The following is a 15,658-nucleotide window of genomic DNA, read 5'->3' as shown; positions in this document are numbered from 1 at the left end:
AAAAGCCTCTTGATGAAAGTGAAAGAGGAGAGTGAAAAAGTTGGCTTAAAGCTCAACATTCAGAAAACGAAGGTCATGGCATCTAGTCCCATCACTTCATGGGAAATAGATGGGGAAACAGTGGAAACAGTGGCAGACTTTATTTTTGGGGGCTCCCAAATCACTGCAGAGGGTGACTGCAGCCATGGAATTAAAAGACGATTACTCCTTGGAAGGAAAGTTATGACCAACCTAGATAACATATTAAAAAGCAGAGATATTACTTTGCCAACAAAGGTCCGTCTAGTCAAGGCTATGGTTTTTCCAGCGGTCATGTATAGATGTGAGAGTTGAACTGTGAAGAAAGCTGAGCGCCGAAGAATTGATGCTTTTGAACTGTGGTGTTGGAGAAGACTCTTGAGAGTCCCTTGGACTGCAAGGAGATCCAACCAGTCCATCCTAAAGGAGACCAGTCCTGGGTGTTCATTGGAAGGACTGATGCTGAGGCTGAAACTCCAATACTTTGGCACCTCACGCGAAGAGTTGACTCATTGGAAAAGACTCTGATGCTGGGAGGGATTGGGGGCAGGAGGAGAAGGGGACGACAGAGGATGAGATGGCTGGATGGCATCACTGACTCGATGGACGTGAGTCTGAGTGAACTCCGGGAGTTGGTGATGGACAGGGAGGCCTGGTGTGCTGCGATTCATGGGGTCACAAAGAGTCGGACACGACTGAGCGACTGAACTGAACTGATGATATGTATTATATTATATATAATATATAACATAATTTTAAATATATAAATTAATATTATATATGCATATATAGATATATACATATATAATACATATGTTATATTAATATTATATTATAATATGTTATATATAATGTTATATACTTTATATATTATGTTATATTATAAGTATAATATGTGATTATTATATATATAAATATATATGCATCAGTTCAGTTCAGTTCAGTTCAGTCGCTCAGTCGTGTCTATTATATATAAGTCGTATTATATACATGTTATATATATAATGTTAACATATATGTTAACATATATATAAATTATATATAATATATATGTTATATATATTATATACTATATATATTATGTTATATATTACATATATTATATATAATATACATAATAATATTTATAATATAAATATAAATATATGTATAATATATAATACATTGATATATATAAATGTTATATTATATATTTTATACATTATATTATATAATATGTATAATGTTTATATATAACACATATATATTTATATATTATATATTTCTGATATATTATTTATAGATATTATATATTATTTAATTATAATATAATATAATTTATAATACATAATATATTATATTGTACATAATGTAAATTATATTATAATTAAATATATTATATATTATAATTATATATAATATCTAAATAAATATAATATATTTATATATACATAAATATATAAAATGTATAATATTATAATATAATATTATATTATACATTTTATAATATTAAAAGACTAGTGATAAAGTGCACAACTGTAGGGGACTGTTTCGAAGAACAGTGGTGCCATTCATACTGTGGAATTCCATGCAGATATTGTAAAACACCAAGTAGAAATGTATTTATTGTTTTGGGAAACTTTTACCAATATCTTGGTGAATTAAAAATACTGAATGGATATATCGAGTCTGGAAGGATAGTCACCAAAATGTTAAAAATTATTGTCTCAGGGTGGCAGGATTGCAGGGTGTTTTACATTTCCTTTTGCTTACTTGTATATTTCCATAACGCAAATACTATTTTAAATGTTTTTAAGAAGATGATCAGAAATTATCTAGGAGGAGGAGAAAGTTAATAATACCAGAGTTGGGAGTGAGATACCTATAGCAACCCTGGCCTGGCCGACCCAGCAAAACGGGAAATGGAACTTTATGAAGTTCTCCTTGGAGGTGTGAGGTTTACGCGGAATTCCCCGAAGGGCTGCTTCAAGCGGTAGGTTAGACTTACAGCTCTAGTTTAACTCTCTTCACAGGTAAGTGATCTGAGCAACACCGGCGCCTCTCAGAGACTGAGTTTTCCACACAGAAGCGAAGTCGACCTCAAAACGAAGAAAAATAGACCTCAAAGTCTCTATGATCTTCTCCATCTCCATCATGTTATATAGGCTCAGTTCAGCTCAGTTCAGTCGCTCAGTCGTGTTCGACTCTTTGCGACCCCATGGACTGCAGCACGCCAGGCCTCCCTGTCCATCACCAACTCCCGGAGTTTACTCAAACTCATGTCCATTGAGTCGGTGATGCTATCTAACCATCTTGTGGTATTTTTTGCTCGGCGGAGCAGCAACGCGTCGAGGACGCAGTTAACTCCGACGCCCCGCCCCCTGGCCCCGCCTCGCTGCCCCCGCCCCCGCCCGGGTTGTACCCTTGACCCCGCCCCCAGCCTGTGCGTCCACCGGAAGTGCCCGCGCGCGGGCAGCTCACTTCCGCCTGGCAGGTGACAGCCGCGGGGCTCCGAGCGTCCGGCGGCGCGGGCGCACCGGGAGAGCGGGAGGACAAGGCCGCGGACATTTTCCTGCCGCGTCGAGCCGCGCCGTGGCGTCAGGAGCCGTTCGGACCTGCGGGTGAGGAAGCGGGGAGCCTGGCGAGGCCAGAGAAGAAGTGGGGCGGGGAGTCGGGAGTCTGAGGTGAGGGGTTTCTGAGGTCAAAGGTCACGGAGAGGACGGGGCGCTGGAGGGTCTAGGGTGGCTTCCCAGGACGGGAGGAGGCAGAAGGGCTGCGGGTTCATTCATTCGCGCCCCCTTGGCCGCCGGCGTGCAGCCCAGCCGTTCCAGGTCCGCAGTCCCTGCCGGGGCGCCCTCCCGTAGAGACTCCTAGACTTAGGCCCAGGGGAGCTTGCGCCTGGCCTGACAGGAAACTTCTCTTCGGGTCTTGGTTCCCCCTGCACACTCACCGCCGTGGCTGTCCCGAGGCCTCCTCGTCGTTAAGGGCCTTATCTCTTTGCCAAGGTTCAAAAAAAGAAAAAAAAGATATGAAACGGCCTGGCGCCACTGCCTCTAGGGTGGGGTTAAACAGAGGATTGGTCTGTCCGTAGGCGCCTCACAGACGAGGTAACTGGGGACCCCTGTAATAACGCCAGAACCACTGATGGGAATGCTAGCTGCTGGTTACTGAGCTGTGTGCAGGCACCGTGCTTAGAATGCCGCATTTAAACTTCCCAGCAATCTTGGTGAGGTAGCTACTATTATTATCCCCATTTTATCCACGAGGAGACTGAGGCACAGAAAAGTTAAATCACACCTGTAAGGTCAATCGAGTAGTATGGATGAGTGCCAGGGTTCCTACCTGGGCTCGCAGGGACCTGCAGCGTGCTGAGACTGAAGCAAGGTTGGCATTTAGGGGCTGTTTAATATCTTTAGCCGCCATTAAATTTATTTGCATCTATATAAAGATATATTTCCCTGGAGAAGGAAATGGCAGCCCACTCCAGTATTCTTGCCTGGAGAATCCCATGGACAGCGGAGCCTGGTGGGCTGCCGTCCATGGGGTTGCAGAGTTGGACGTGACTGGGCGACTGAGCAATAACATATAGAGATGTAGCTTTCTTGCTTCTCATCTACCTTCCTAAGGAGCATTTGATTCCCTTGTTTTAGGATGAAATGGTCTTGCAGGCCATTGCTATAACTGATTTCTGTTCAAGGCGAGAAGGGACGTTTTCTCAACTGTTGAGAACTGCGAGACATAAAACAGTCTAGGCCATGCAATGAATTTAAGAATATGCTGAACCTCTCTTGAGAGTGGTCGAGCTGCATTCTTTTTCAAGTAAGGGGAGGAACCACATGACCCCTAGGGTATCTTTTGGCCCTAGGTTCTTGAAGAGCATTCCCAAGGCAAGGGCCTGAGTCTCTGAGAAAAGTGCAGGTCCCATGGCTTCTTGACTGGAGAACACACATCTTGCCTGGGAGACAATGAGGTGGTTTCACGGCCAGAGGATTGGGTCTTGTGAGTCTGAGCTTTACTCGGTTGCAGACACTCACTGGCTGCAGTTCTGCTTCAGTTTCCCTGATAGCAGCACAGACCTGACTTCCTACACACTCCTGGGTTTTACAAGCCTTAATGAACCTGTGAGGATTTCCACGCACTTCTAAAGAAAGCTGGGGTATAAGTATTACTGTGCAGTACCTGTTTTTAAACTCCACTGTCTGTTTTCCTAGTTCCACTGAATTCTCAGAAACTTAATATTGTCACCTGATCCCCATCCTTCCAAGGGAGGACTTGAGATGAAGTGACTCGTCACAGATGGTAGGAACAGGAGAAGCGCTCAGAGTGTCTGGCTCCCTGTCCTGAGTTGAGCCCACCAGGCTCCTTCAGCCCCTCCGGGCAGCTTCATGAAGAGTGGCTTCACTAGTGTTCAAAGACTCAGATCCCTCAGACTTTGTATAAAGTTTAACTGTTGAGTGTGGTTTGAGTAGAGGCTTCACCTGAGTGACTTGAAGAGCTCAGTGGTGTGGTGGAAAGAGCCTTCCTTGTCCCCCCATCTGTCAGCCGTGGATTCTCCTCCCAGATCAGCAGCTTCTTGGTAGTGTGACCCAGAGCCACCTATACCTCAGCTCTACAATAATACCACCACCTTCACCTCCCCCTCAGCAGTGACTCGTGTGGAAGCTGGACAGGGACTTTGTACAGAGTCTGTTGTGGCGAGTGCCTTGACCCTAGGCAGTTGATGTTTCCTGGGGGCCTGGTTTCAGGGGTGTTACTTCTCTCTGCAGAGACCTTTGTGTACACAGGACTTCTCCCATCCTTCTTGTTTCACTTCCTTAAAGTGTTTCAGAACAAGTTCAGTCTGTTGATCCTGCTAGCTCTGGGCTTGGACTTTCATCTTTCTCTAGTTATCCTTGAAGCTGTTGCATGACTTGCTTGCTTACTTCCCGAAAACCCCCATTCTTGGCACCAAAGTGTGATGTGCTAATGGTGAGCCAGCATGGCTTGGTTATGAGTTTTGAGCTCCAGTGTGCTTCCAGAAGTCAAAGGAGCTTCTGTTACTTGCAGGTATTTCTTTTTCTGAATAGGTCTTTTTGCCTAGTGATAAATTTTCACAGCCCAGGAATGATTTTTGTGTTCTTTTTCTCTCCACACAAAGAGGAATGAACAGCTCCAGAGAGAAAATATTAATTAGGCAAGTGGGGAATCTTTTAAAAATAATTCTACTTGAAGGGACTCCCCTGGTTGCCTAGTGGTTAAGAATTTGCCTTGCAATGCAGGGGACTTGGGTTCAGTCCCTGGTCAGGGAACTAAGATCCCACATGCCACAGAGCAACCAAGCCCACACTCCACAACTAGAGAGTCCGTGGGTCGCAACAAAGGATCCCACGTGCTGCAGCTGAGACCCAGTACGACTGAATAAATACATATTTTTTAAACAGTTCTACTTGAATGTCCATCCGTGGACCCTCCTTGCTCTTGGCTGAAGCTCACATTTCTTGGCCTGGCCTGCACGGCCTTTTGAGCTCTAGCCCCGCTGGGCTCTCCTGCCTCGTCTCTCCAGCTGCCCACTCCAGTCTCTCCCTGAGTGCAGGCAGGCCAGCTGCTGGCCTGTGTGTCTCTGCTGTGCGCTGGCCCCGCCTCCTGAGCGCAGGCTCCTGTGGTGCATGCGCCTTTTCCCAGACCACTGCTTGGTGCTCCCGCTCTGATCTGCTCCCCCACCTCAACTGCCTGCAAGCCTGAGCTGGACGTCTTGAGGCCTTGGTCACAGTGTGTTGTCATTGTCTGTGTACTTGGCTGTCTTCCAAGGGAGCAGCTCTTAATCCTTGGATAGGACTTGTCTGTGTCTCCAGCACCTAGTGAAATATCTGGTGCATAGTAGGTGCTTAGTAAATGAATGAGTAAGTGGATTTTGCACTGAACTTTTAGGATTCCTGGGGAACTCAAAGCACTTCCCAGATGGTCTCCCACTCTTCCTCAAATCACCCCAGGAGGGTCGGGGGAAATCTGCCCTGTGGTGGGATTAACTGGTCTCCAACTGCTCCTGCTACCAGAGTGCTCCAGGGCCTCCAGAGGCCTGGGGGCTGGGCAGCAGCAGGGAGGAGCCAGTGGTAAGGGCTCTCCCTGTGTAGGAATAAAAGTGGCTACTGTCCATCCAGCTCTTGGTGGGCTGGATGCCGCTGAAGGCTTTGTGTGTATGCACTTGTCTTCGCCTCACTTGCCCCTTAAGTGTGTGACATAGTAATTCTCGTGAGCTGTGGTTTGGCTGTGCCTGTTAGGCTGTGCAGCCCCCTCGAGTGCCTGGGTTGTACCTGCTGGGGCCGCCTTTCCTTTCCCAACCCCTTGTTCTTGAGTCATCTCCTGCTTTTAATAGAGCTGAGGGAGGGCTTGGCTGTGGTTCTCCCAAGCCTCATGCTTTTTGGGTTCTTTAGTGTTGGGCTTGACCTCTGACCTCTACTAAGAGAGTCTTCCTAAGGTTGGGAGGCCTTCTCTAGTTAGAGTAACAGTGTGGCTGGTTGACTGCAGAGTGCCCAGAGTCCATCAGCTAGGACGTCTTGGTTGCTGATCTCTGTCTCCTCTGTGGACTTGAGCCACAAGCTGGTAGATTTGGAAGTCAGGTCTCGAAAGCTTTAAAACCAAGCCTTCAGTATTGGTTTTCAGCACTGAAGACATTTGTTACAGCTGAGCTCTGTAGAGTACTCAACTTGGGTGGCACATACTTTTTATCACACCCTAATAGCTTTTAGGGTCCTAAGCTTATTCAGTGTAGAAAGACAAAATTTCGTTATAGCCAGGGGTAAGAGGAGTCTGTCTCTGCAGTCTTCACTCAGATCTCTAAGGGCTGGGTGGCTGGGTGTTGAGACACTGAGGTCAGAGCCTTTGTATGTCTTCACATTCACTCATTCATTCAGTATTTGTTGAGCCCTGCTGTGTGCTTGGCACTGGGCTGAATGTGGTGACAGGTAAACAAGCCACACGGTTTCTGCCCTTGGGTTGCTTACCACATTGCAATGGGGGAGAGACCAAGAAGAAATAGAGAACAGACGTAATAATTACAACAACGGGCAAGTCACGAGGGAAACGAGGCCCAGCTGCTTGCTCTGGTTAAAGCATAAGCCAGACCTCAGGACTCTTGTTTAAAACCCTCCAGGGACTCGGCTCATTCAGAGTAAGAGTCCGAGTCCTGACCTTGACCTGTAAGGCCCCATCCATCCTCCCCTGACCTCGTGAACCGCTGCTCCCTCATAGCTCACTGTTCAGGCCACACTGCCTCCCTGCCATTCCTCTAACAGGCCAGGCACACTCCCACCTTTGCATTATTTTCTGTGCCTGGAAGGCTCTTCCCCAGGCAGTATCACCTGTCACCTTCTCGAGGAGGCCTTTTGTGGCCACCCTGGTTAAATCTCAACCTCGCACTCCCCCTCGCCGACACCGCCTGACCCCGTTTCCCTTTTCTCCACAGCATTTTTCACTGTCTGAGATCCTATATGGATATTAGTCATTTGTCTTGCTTATTGTTCCAGTCTGCCGTTAGGATGTAATCTCTATGAGGGGAAGGGTTTTTGTCTGTTTAATTCACTGCTTCATCCCCAGCATTTAGACCTGTGTATGACTCAGTGAATGTGTGAACAGGAACACTGGGCTACGAGGACAGAAAAATACCTGCTCAGTGCGCGCAGGGGTGGCGTCTTTGAAGTGACATCACCTAAGCTGAGATTTGAAGGATGAATCTAATCCAGGAGAAGGATCAGCAAGTAGAAGGCAGTGAAGAGCTTGGCAACTAGAGGAACCAGGAAGAAGGCCCGTGGGCCAGGAGGGTTTCAGGTGGAGGGGAGGGCCTCCCTGAGCTCGCATCATAGCAAGTGTCAGGGCCCCCTCCGCCCACCTGCCCCAGCGTTTGTACCCCCACTTCCTGCAGCTCTGGTAACGCTCTGAGCTGGTGCCCAGGGCAGAGGATGGTGATCTGAGAGACGTGGCCTAAGGATTTCTCCTGTTGGAGATGCTGCGACCTGGTCTTCTACCCTTTGCTTTTTCTTCTCTCTCTTATTGTGTATTTATTTCCCTTCCATCTAGTGGCTGAAAATGAACCAGGGTGTTTGGCAGTCTTAATTTCAATTTTGTCAAAATAGCTTGACAACCAGAACAGAGGGAGCTCGGACCCGGGCACACCCCATGAAACGAACACTGGGAGGGTGCTCTTTAGCTGAGGTTGGCTTACGTGAAATTTCTGCAAGAGAAGTGAGCCCTAGTCATTTGCATACTGACTGAGCACCTCCTGCTTGCCCCGCGCCCGTCCAGGGGCTAGGGACATAGCAGGGACCAGAGTGGACACAGTCCTTGTCCTTACAGAATTTCATTATGGGGGGAGAAACAGATGATATACATGTGTTTCTATAACAAAGGCTAGACTGGGGTAGGAGGGAGAGCAGAGAGCATGGCATCCTCAAACCCAGAGAAGAGAGTGTTTCATGGAGGAGGGTATGGTCGGTGGCGCCCAGTGCCTGTTAGCACGGGACCTGGCATTTGATGAGATCACCACATCTGCTGGCAAGCCCAGCTCACCCTGGCATCCAGGGCTACTATCTTTGAACCTCATCCTTTCCTGCCCAGCCTCATCTGCTCCTTTCCCTGCCAAGACCTTGCCTTCAGACTCCTAAGCACGTGTACTTGTTTTGGCCCTGGATATGTCACTCCTCTGTCAGCATCTCTACTCCTGTTTAAATGGGCCACTGGAGAATTAAATGACAGGGGCCAAAAATTAGCATAGAGCCCCTGTCCCAGCCAGCGTTTGTGTTGGTTTCAAGTCGCTCAGTCGTGTCCGACTCTTTGCACCCCCATGAATCGCAGCACACCAGGCCTCCCTGTCCATCACCAACTCCCGGAGTTCACTCAGACTCACGTCCATCGAGTCCGTGATGCCATCCAGCCATCTCATCCTCGGTCGTCCCCTTCTCCTGCCCCCAGTCCCTCCCAGCATCAGAGTCTTTTCCAATGAGTCAACTCTTCACATGAGATGGCCAAAGTACTGGAGTTTCAGCTTTAGCATCATTCCTTCCAAAGAAATCCCAGGGCTGATCTCCTTCAGAATGGACTGGTTGGATCTTCTTGCAGTCCAAGGGACTCTCAAGAGTCTTCTCCAACACCACAGTTCAAAACCATCAATTCTTCGGTGCTCAGTTTTCTTCACAGTCCAACTCTCACATCCACACATGACCACTGGAAAAACCATAGCCTTGACTAGACGGACCTTAGTCGGCAAAGTAATGTCTCTGCTTTTCAATATGCTGTCTAGGTTGGTCATAACTTTTCTTCCAAGGAGTAAGCATCTTTTAATTTCATGGCTGCAGTCACCATCTGCAGTGATTTGGGAGCCCCCAAAAATAAAGTCTGCCACTGTTTCCACTGTTTCTCCATCTATTTCCCATGAAGTGATGGGACTAGATGCCATGATCTTAGTTTTCTGAATGTTGAGCTTTAAGCCAACTTTTTCACTCCTCTTGCACTTTTCTCAAGAGGCTTTTTAGTTCCTCTTCACTTTCTGCCATAAGGGTGGTGTCATCTGCATATCTGAGGTTATTGATATTTCTCCCGGCAATCTTGATTCCAGCTTGTGCTTCTTCTAGCCCAGCGTTTCTCATGATGCACTCTGCATATAAGTTAAATAAGCAGGGTGACAATATGCAGCCTTGACGCACTCCTTTTCCTATTTGGAACCAGTCTGTTGTTCCATGTCCAGTTCTAACTGTTGCTTCCTCACCTGCATAGAGATTTCTCAAGAGGCAGGTCAGGTGGTCTGGTATTCCCATCTCTTTCAGAATTTTCCACAGTTTATTGTGATCCACACAGTCAAAGGCTTTGGCATAGTCAGTAAAGCAGAAATAGATGTTTTTCTGGAACTCTCTTGTTTTTTCGATGATCCAGCGGATGTTGGCAATTTGATCTCTGGTTCCTCTGCCTTTTCTAAAACCAGCTGGAACATCTGGAAGTTCACGGTTCACGTATTGCTGAAGCCTGGCTTGGAGAATTTTGAGCATTACTTTACTAGCATGTGAGATGAGTCCAATTGTGCAGTAGTTTGAGCATTCTTTGGCATTGCCTTTCTTTGGAATTGGAATGAAAACTGACCTTTTCCAGTCCTGAGGCCACTGCTGAGCTTTCCAAATTTGCTGGCATATTGAGTGCAGCACTTTCACAGCATACTCTTTTAGGATTTGAAATAGCTCAACTGGAATTTCATCACCTCCACTAGCTTTGTTCGTAGTGATGCTTTCTAAGGCCCACTTGACTTCACATTCCAGGATGTCTGGCTCTATGTGAGTGATCACACCATCGTGAGTATCTTGGTCATGAAGATCTTTTTTGTACAGTTCTTTTGTGTATTCTTGCCATCTCTTCTTAATATCTTCTGCTTCTGTTAGGACCATACGATTTCTGTTCTTTATTGAGCCCATCTTTGCATGAAATGTTCCCTTGGTATCTCTAATTTTCTTGACGAGATCTCTAGTCTTTCCTATTCTGTTGTTTTCCTCTATTTCTTTGCACTGATTGCTGAGGAAGGCTTTCTTATCTCTCCCTGCTATTCTTTGGAACTCTGCATTCAGATGCTTATATCTTTCCTTTTCTCCTTTACTTTTCGCAGCTATTTGTAAGGCCTCCCCAGACAGCCATTTTGCTTTTTTGCCTTTCTTTTCCATGGGGATGGTCTTGATCCGTATTTCCTGTACAGTGTCACGAACCTCCGTCCATAGTTCATCAGGCACTCTATCTATCAGATCTAGGCCCTTAAATCTATTTCAACTTCCACTGTATAATCATAAGGGATTTGATTTCGGTCTAGTGGTTTTCCCTACTTTCTTCAATTTAAGTCTGAATTTGGCAATAAGGAATTCATGATCTGAGCCACAGTCAGCTCCCGGTCTTTTTTGCTGACTGTATAGAGCTTCTCCATCTTTGGCTGCAAAGAATATAATCAATCTGATTTCGGTGTTGACCATCTGGTGATGTCCATGTGTAGAGTCTTCTCTTGTGTTATTGGAAGAGAGTGTTTGCTATGACCAGTGCATTTTCTTGGCCAAACTCTTATTAGTCTTTGCCCTGCTTCATTCCGTATTCCAAGGCCAAATTTGCCTGTTACTCCAGGTGTTTCTTGACTTCCTACTTTTGCATTCCAGTCCCTTATAATGAAAAGGACATCTTTTTTGGGTGTTAGTTCTAAAAGGTCTTGTAGGTCTTCATAGAACTGTTCAACTTCAGCTTCTTCAGCGTTACTGGTTGGGGCATAGGCTTGGATTACTGTGATATTGAATGGTTTGCCTTGGAAACGAACAGAGATCATTCTGTCATTTTTGAGATTGCATCCAAGTACTGCATTTTGGACTCTTTTGTTGACCCTGATGGCCACTCCATTTCTTCTGAGGGATTCCTGCCCACAGTAGTAGATATAATGGTCATCTGAGTTAAATTCACCCGTTCCAGTCCATTTTAGTTTGCTGATTCCTAGAATGTCGACGTTCACTCTTGCCATCTCCTGTTTGACCACTTCCAATTTGCCTTGATTCATGGACCTAACATTCCAGGTTCCTATGCAATATTGCTCTTTACAGCATCGGACCTTGCTTCTATCACCAGTCACATCCACAACTGGGTATTGTTTTTGCTTTGGCTCCATCCCTTCATTCTTTCTGGAGTTATTTCTCCACTGATCTCCAGTAGCATATTGGGCACCTACCGACCTGGCGAGTTCCTCTTTCAGTATCGTATCATTTTGCCTTTTCATACTGTTCATGGGGTTCTCAAGGCAAGAATACTGAAGTGGTTTGCCATTCCCTTCTCCAGTGGACCACATTCTGTCAGACCTCTCCACCATGACCTGCCTGTCTAGGGTGGCCCCACACAGCATGGTTTAGTTTCATTGAGTTAGATAAGGCTCTGGTCCTAGTGTGATTAGATTGACTAGTTTTCTGTGATTATGGTTTGCGTGTCTGCCCCTCTGATGCCCTCTCGCAACACCTACTGTCTTACTTGGGTTTCTCTTACCTTGGGCATGGGATATCTCTTCATGGCTGCTCTAGCAAAGCGTAGCCGCTGCTCCTTACCTTGGACGAGGGTTGTCTCCTCATGGCTGCCCCTCCTGACCTTGAACGTGGAGTAGCTCCTCTCAGCCCTCCTGCGCCCCGTAGCTGCCGCTCCTTGGACATGGGGTTGCCCCTCTTGGCCGCCGCCCCTGATCTCGTGCATGGGGTTGCTCCTCTCGGCCATTCCTGCGCCATCCTGTTAGTTTAGTGATTCTCAATCACTCTTTGTATTGCTGGCATCTTGTGGGTCTTCTCCATATCACCTTCATCCCTCCCTTTCCAAATCTGATACATCTTTTCAAGTCCCATCAAGCCCCTGTCAATCCAAGAGGACTTCCTTTGAGACCCCACCCATTTCAAAGTCTGAGCTTTGGTGGGTGTTATCTGGAGGGCCTGATTTCTTGGCTGTTCCCCTGAAGTCTGTCCCCTGCCCTTGGAACCTGAAAGAGCCAGGAGGGAAAGACTGCTTTGTCTGCTGTGTGTGTGTGTGTGCGCTCCTGTGTGGGGCACAGCCCCAGGCTATATCCAAAATGAGACAGATTTTCAGAAAGTGTGTGTGTGTGCGTGTGTGTGTGTGCGTGTGTGTGTGTGCGTGTGTGTGTGTGTGTGTGTGTGTGTTCGCTCCTGTGTGGGGCACAGGCCCAGGCTATATCCAAAATGAGACAGATTTTCGGAAAATGTTCCCAATGTACAGGCCAGAAAACCAAGGTCTTGGGAGCCTAGTTCTGTAGTCTCTGATCCTGTCTTCTCATCCTCATTAATTTAAAGACTGTTTAGAAGAAACCCCTATTATTTTGTGTTTAAGGAACTTTTCTTTTACTTGGCAGCAGATTTTTCTGTGCATTGCTGTTTGCTTGGAGGTTAGTTGAGAACCAGCCCTTGTTGCTAGAATTCAGTCCTGGAGACTCAGCTGATAGCACCGCTGCGTATGCCGTTTGCCTGCCTGCCGTTCCTTTTCATTTTGACACTACAGTTGCTAGTGGGTCTCAGAAGATTGACTTTGACTAATCAGTTTTCATCCAGATCCCAGGAGGCCCGTAACTCAGTGAGCTCACCCAGACGGGCTTTTGCTGGGCACGTTACCAAACTTGACGTTTAGGGCCAGCTGGATGGGCTGGCCCCAAAACAACCTGTAATTCAACCTTCGAGGGACTTGGCAGGGATGTGTGGCAACATACTTCACGTACCATTTAGCCTGGAGTGTGTGTGTTTCTGCCAGGGCTTCGTCAGAGAGGAGACGTCGCCTCTCTGGACACGGTGGCCTCATTGTGTGGCTCGGGTAGAGAGTGTCGGCGCTGCCATTTTCCAGCTGTGTGACTCCGGACAAATGCCTTGACCCCTCTGGGCTGTGGTTTCCCATCTGTAAACTTGGGGTATTATTGGTACCTTCTCCACAGATCACTGTGAGGATTACACGTAAAACTGTGTCGTTTCTGGCCCACGCCGCACGGCAGATGGCTGTTATTGCCGTAGCCACTGCCACCTGTGTTTCAAATCTTGTTCCAAACCCAAAGAAGGGTACAGCTTACTTTCTCGTAGCAATTGAGCCGGCTCCAAAGAGCCGATCTGAGCTTGGTAACCACATCATCTCAGAGAGAGAGTCTGAAATCTGGTTTCTCTACTACTGACTCACCTTTTAATCTTCAAGGTGGCCATCCCTGCCTCCCCGTCAGTAATGTGAACTTTAGTACTCACCTGTGAGGATCTTTTCCTTCTGCAAAGGGGACTGTCAGACAGGCAAGGATCGATGGGTAGAATTACTGGGTGGTGAGTAGGATCGTTGTCCCTGGTAAACATCGCCTGTATTAAATGGGTTACCCCACTTAATACAGGCGATGTTTACCAAACCTTTGTTGTGTCCAGACTTGACGTGGCATGGCAGGAGTGGGGGAACATCATGAAATGAATCAGCTTCTGCCCTTGAGACAGGACTGAAACAGCAAAACGAGGTTTAGTTTAAGTTTGGCTTTTGTGTTCCAAGAGATGGTGGCACTCCCCTGGCCCCTTCTGTCCACCCCTCCAGCTGAGTCTTGACTGTCCTTCAGCCGACACTTGCCTCAGAGCAGGCTTCTGAAAGCCATTCCTCAGGCAAGGTAACAGTGACAGTTTCAGCACTGAAGCTGGAAGCCAGCAGCCCAGACTTCTGGGGATCGGTTTTCCCTGCCCAGATATCCTTGAACTCAGAGGTGGGTCTTGCAGCCAGCTCAGACCTCGTCAGAGGCTCTTTCCCTGTCTCCTTCCCTGAACTTCTCTGCTGCGCCCACTGACAGACTCTGTCTCCCGGCTCCTCCCCTGGGTGCTGATGGTGTGCTGCGCGGCACTGCCAGCTTCACGCTTCTTGGCTGACTGCAGAGCGGGAGTTGCTCAGACGTGAATCATTGCCCGAAACTAGGACAGCCCTCTCCCTGGCTGTCGGCCGGCCATCTGGGGAGCTGCTTGGCCTGTTGGCGCTCTCCCTCCTACTGAAGACCGAACGGGGCCTGTTGGCCCTGGTGCCTTCTGAGGTGGTTTTTTTTTTTGTCCCCTTGGAAACGTTTTCTGTCATGTTCTGTGAATGATCATGCTCTGTTTCTCTTGTTTGATGCCCAGGAAGACTGGTGAGGAAGTGGGTTTCTCCTCTAGCAGGGGATCCTAGAACATGAGATGCCGGAGGGACTTGGTCATTTAAACTTTGTTTTCAAACTTTTCTGTGCAACGGTGGGGTATCTGAAGGGCCCCTGGTGAGGAGGGAGAGAAGTGGGCATAGTGGGTCGAGCCAGGCTCTGGGCCCTCTTCAGCCAGAGCAGGTCCACTTTTATTTTAAACAGTTTCAAAATGGGATGGTGGAGGGTGGGGCGGGATGCAGCTTGAAAGGCCAGGGATCTGGTTGAACTCTCCCTTGATGACTGAAGAAAGTGAGGCCCGGAGGTCGGGGATCTGCCCAGGCTCGCTCAGCTGCTGGCAGGAAGGCTGGAGTTCCTGGCCAGCCGTCCCAGCTTTGGCTCAGTCTTGCCGTGTTTGCAGAAAGTTAACTGCAAAGCCTATGTTCCCGGTTTGCCCAGGCGTCACCATCTGGCACTCATCAAGGAGTCCTGTTGTTTTGATCTGTTATGAGCCCTTGGTTTTCTAGCTGCTCTGGGAACCTGTCTTCTTATTTTGCCTGCAGACATTTGGTGAACTTCTGGAATGTGCCAGACGTCATGCTGGTCACTGGGTTGACAGCATCAGACAGGACAGATCCTGAATAGAGCCATGAGGAGGGCTGTGGAGAAGTGCGCATGGTGATTGAGCGAGCTGCCGAGCAGCCTTCTGCCATCAGGCTCTGGAGGGGCTCGTCTGGGGCAGACTGAAGGGGGAGCCTGGGGTGGGGTCGGGGGTGGGGAGCACTTTGGATTAGACGCAGTTTTCTAAACTGCATTATATTGAAAAGAGACGATCCGTGCACAGGACATAAAACTCCCAAGGTAGACAAGATAAGCAGTGAAAGGTCTGTCTCTTGCTCATCCAGCTTGCTTTCTTGAGGAAACCTTTGTCAACTTTTGTTTTTTATTTTTAATTGATGGTCATAGTCCCTTAAACATTCTGTTTATTTATTATTTTGGCCGTCCTGGGTCCTCATTGCCATGCAG

The 15,658-nt window shown here is 47.6% G+C and overlaps 1 protein-coding gene across 11 annotated transcripts in view; it reads left to right on the top strand.

Annotated features, from left to right (window-relative positions):
• The first annotated feature begins 2,451 nt into the window (after positions 1–2,451).
• The window catches only part of AP1B1 (adaptor related protein complex 1 subunit beta 1), a 49,287-nt gene continuing 36,080 nt past the window's right edge, over positions 2,452–15,658 (top strand). For 5 of the 11 annotated variants that reach the window (XR_005723031.1, XM_040251401.1, XM_040251400.1 and 2 more), the window contains exon 1: positions 2,476–2,618. The gene's annotated coding sequence lies outside the window, so the exon portion shown is untranslated. Of the gene's footprint in view, positions 2,682–14,530; positions 14,555–15,658 lie in introns of those variants that run through there. The other 6 variants (XR_005723032.1, XM_040251405.1, XM_040251404.1 and 3 more) reach the window with 4 other exon arrangements.

Source organism: Oryx dammah, unplaced genomic scaffold, assembly GCF_014754425.2.
Source record: "Oryx dammah isolate SB20612 unplaced genomic scaffold, SCBI_Odam_1.1 HiC_scaffold_12, whole genome shotgun sequence".
Taxonomy (NCBI): Eukaryota; Metazoa; Chordata; class Mammalia; order Artiodactyla; family Bovidae; genus Oryx; species Oryx dammah.
This window is presented reverse-complemented; position numbering and strand designations above follow the sequence as displayed.